The sequence below is a fragment of the Mus caroli genome, chromosome X, assembly GCF_900094665.2.
Source record: "Mus caroli chromosome X, CAROLI_EIJ_v1.1, whole genome shotgun sequence".
Lineage (NCBI taxonomy): Eukaryota > Metazoa > Chordata > Mammalia > Rodentia > Muridae > Mus > Mus caroli.
This window is the reverse complement of record NC_034589.1, coordinates 107,214,424-107,218,542: the sequence shown is the minus strand read 5'-3', so window position 1 is coordinate 107,218,542 and position 4,119 is coordinate 107,214,424.

The window sequence follows — 4,119 nt, the reverse complement described above, 5'->3', positions numbered from 1 at the left end:
TTTTAGCTTCCTAGGTCAGCTGTTATAGTCACACTTGGGTAATCATTACCTATGCCAATAGCCTGAGGTAGTTGTCCTATGTTTCCTCTTAGGAGTTTCAAACTTTTCTTATAATGAGATATTTAACCATTTTGATTAAATATTGAGCAGAGTAAGAGATACAGACATAGTTCTAATTTTTTACACGTGGTTTTCCTTTCCCAGCAACAGTTATTGAAATGAGTTGAAGGTGCCAACATGTATATTTTCAAGTGTCTTTGTTTTAGAGATAATTATTTCACTGATGCAAATAACCTTTTTTGTGTTTCAAAATGAAAAGTTTGTTTTACATGCTGTTTTCATCATTCTACTATTGTGACTTTTGAGTAGAAAACTACTTCTTGAATTCTTTGTCATTTATTGTTTTCCTTTGTAATATGTCCATTATGCTTTACTTTTAGTAATTATGCTATGATGTTTACTTGCCAGAGACTTTCCATGAGGACATAGATTTATTTTTATAAATCAAACAGTTGTAAAATCACCTTTTAATTTTGACATAATTATGTTCAATAGCAGACTACTACATTCATGTATTAAAGAAAATAAGAGATAATGTGTTTTCCTAAAGGACTTACTTACTGATCATCCTAACCTAATTAAGTTTTATAAGGCTACCACTAAGTGGCAGTGCAGCAACATTCTTATGTATAGTATTGACATGGAGCTTTGAAGTTCAGATATCTTTCTTTTAAAAGTTTTGCTTTAGCTCTAAGAGCTAAAGGAAAGAAATATTATTCTTATTTTCTGTTAACCTTTGATTTTAACTGCATAAACATGAATGAAAATCATTAAATAAAGTTCTATATCAATTAATGTCTGTGGTTTGTCAATTATTAATACAAGCAGGAAAATAAAAAAGTTTGTTTAAAACTGGCTTTGACCATGTTTTAAATCAGAGACAAATTTATTATGCCAGTTTTTAGAACCCATATATGTAGTAGTCAACAGGATAATATGTCTTGTATTTTATCATATGACATATTGTATCTAGAAAAGCTTGCTGGCATATTTCACTAAATAGAAATTTATTGCTAATCTCTGACAAATTTGCTATTAGATACACTCATGATGTTAGAAATAACTTTAAAGATGACATTATAGCCTGAGTCCTGAAGATATTAGAGACTCAACATATTTACAAGAATTACTATATTTACATAGTCAGTTTCCTACAAAACTTATACTAGTGCTTAACTGTTTTCAATCTCCATTCAGATAGTTTCATAATTTTGATATTTCAAATTCATGTTATGACCCCAAATAACTTCAAACTAAGAAAATACATCACCTATCTGAATTTGTTCAAATAGCTGTATATTTGACATATCTGCTAAGCCTTAAATATGTTTTCCCAGTGCTATGTAGTAATAGGTAGAAAGATGTAATTTACCTTCCAAAGTAAGTTCAATTTGCCCTCACATAGTAATGAAGGAGGTCATAGTTGGGTTTCAAAAGGTGTATTTGAAATGTGTTCACATCTTCCAGTTAGTATAAATGAAAAAAAAGTATTAATTTAAATATAGTTGTCCGTGTTTTATTGTAAGAATTATTTCTCATTTTCAAAACACAGTCTAAATATACTCTCACTCATATAGGGCTGGATAATAGTATTTAAACTTTGATACATTTTGGCTGCTGTCAACTTATAATTTAGTCTCAGTGAAAAATCTGTGTTTCCTTTGCAATTTTATGTTCTTGAAATCAGAGACCCCACAATATATGTTCTGAATTAATATTGCAACCTAGACGGCTTGATCTATTTATGTTTATCTTAGAGATAGGAGTGCCTTTGCAGGACCTCTAAGGGAAAATACTGGTGAAGATTTGTTCTTTATCAGTTGAATGACAGAAATTCCTGCAAAGAAGTGAGGCATGGGTTTGTTTTTGTGAATCGCTACAAATTAAAAATAAATAAACAAGTGTCAAGAGGAAAAATTCTCCTCAAAAATCATAGTTTTGGTTTACTATGTAATAATTCCTATTTTAACTTAATCTATAAAAATGTAATATATCAGTATTTTTAATCATTGTATTTTTATGTACATCACTCAAAAATTTGAGCTTTCAAAAAAGTTAGCAGTATAAATACCCTTCTGTATCCCACCAGTGTTTATTTCCATTAAATCTGATTTATGTACTACATTAAGTTCAAATTTCCTTATTTGAGCAGTAGGTTGTCAATATATAAAACCTAAATAGCTTGCAAAATATGATTCCCAACATATCATTATAAAAAATCAATCTTTTAGTAATGATTTTTACATTATAGAGAGTGCAATATACACTAAATAGAGCTTGTTTTTAAAACAAATGCCATATATTAGATTTAGTCACAATAATGTGATTGATTATAGTTTCATGTACACAGGAAGATAATAGATAATAGCATATGCTCAACTGTTTCCAAAAATTAATGTAGCTGTTAGGAGATTAAAGTTTACATAGCAAAAAATGTTCACTATGTGCTGCTTTTGTGTTAACATTTAAATTCTTATTCCTATGCATCCTTCAAATTTTACCTGGGTACACTTTCTTTCTCATTTTGACTCTAGTGTCTGAAACAGCAGCTCCTTGCCACAGTATTTACTTAAAATTCTTTTACATTAATTTAGAAATAATAAAATTAGATGTATAAACCTTTTATTTATATTGGTGATATTTCAAATGGTCTAAAACTGTATTTAATGATTAACTTTTATATATGAAATATACAATGATAGAAATTTCTTTATCATTGTAGAAATTATAACTAGACAATATCAATCTATCTACTTAGCCTAAGTAATTTCACCGACCTTGATGCTACCATAGTATGGATCAAAACTCTATAATATACACCTCTATGCATGAATATGCATATGACTGAATAGTAATAATATATAAAAATATTTTGGGGAGGATTACAGCTGGTGACATACATATCTACTACTGTAAAAAGCATAACAGGGTAGGCCATCAATTTGTTTTAATATATAAAAATATATTCATCACCAAGGAGTAAGACTGCACTACTGCACATTTAAGGGAACTATGAAATGCTGATTTTTATTGTGCTTCATGGGTTTCACAAGTTTGTAGTAGGTCTATGCACTGCTTCCCTCTATTGGCAGGTTCCAGAGCAACTTCTGGTATTATAATAGCTATACCTCAGAAAGGAAGCTTTCAGTCCAGATCCAGCTCTATTTCTCAAAGTTCTATACCTGCTGATGGTGTCTTCAGCAATAGTGACTTACTTTCAATCACTAAGAGGCAACAAATGGCAAGAGCAATAACCTATACTGTTTTGGGGAATCTTTTGGACAACCTGACCAGAAACCCAAATGGTCATTTCTCATGCCTGGTATTGTGTTTTGGTATTAGTTTATGGATCTTGTGAGGAATATTTTCAGCCTAAGATGCATACCTTTATATTTAAAAAAAAATCTAGAATCTTTATTACTTTTCTTTTAAACAATTGCCAGGAGCCGAATAAAAGATAAATAGAAGGTACAGTTTTGCTATCAGATTTGGGGATTTGTTTTCTTATGGGATTTTTTTTGTCCTTTTTTCCTTTTCTTTTTTTCAAATACAAGTACAACATGAAAAACTTTACTTCAAAAAAAAAAATCTAACAGTTCGACAAAAGTCCTTACCTGTGTTCTAGACATTGACAGGCTACATCACAGTTTAAAATCCAATGGTGAAAATGGAGGTTTAGGGTTGTTTGGTAGTCACATGTCAAAAGGAGAAAGTTCTGGAGACACCTTTTATTCAGTTAGCCACACCAGCAGGCACCCAGTGGCAGTTGCCAAAAGGCAATTTTTCCACACCAGAAAGGAGTTGGGACTTGATTTTTCCTGCTTCCAAAAATGTTTATCAAATCCTGTGTCTCACAACAAATGAAACGTCCACTGTCAGTGAAATTGAGATGCGAGCCTCTGGGAAATGGCCATGAAACTCCAGTCTGTGTATGCAGTGTGATCAGGACGGTCAGTCTTTCTTCTTCTTCTTTACAGATCTCTTCCTCTGAAACTATCATTCCAGAAAACTGGAAATGAGGGGCTAAAAGGTGAAGGGAGGTAAGGGGGTTGGGGAACA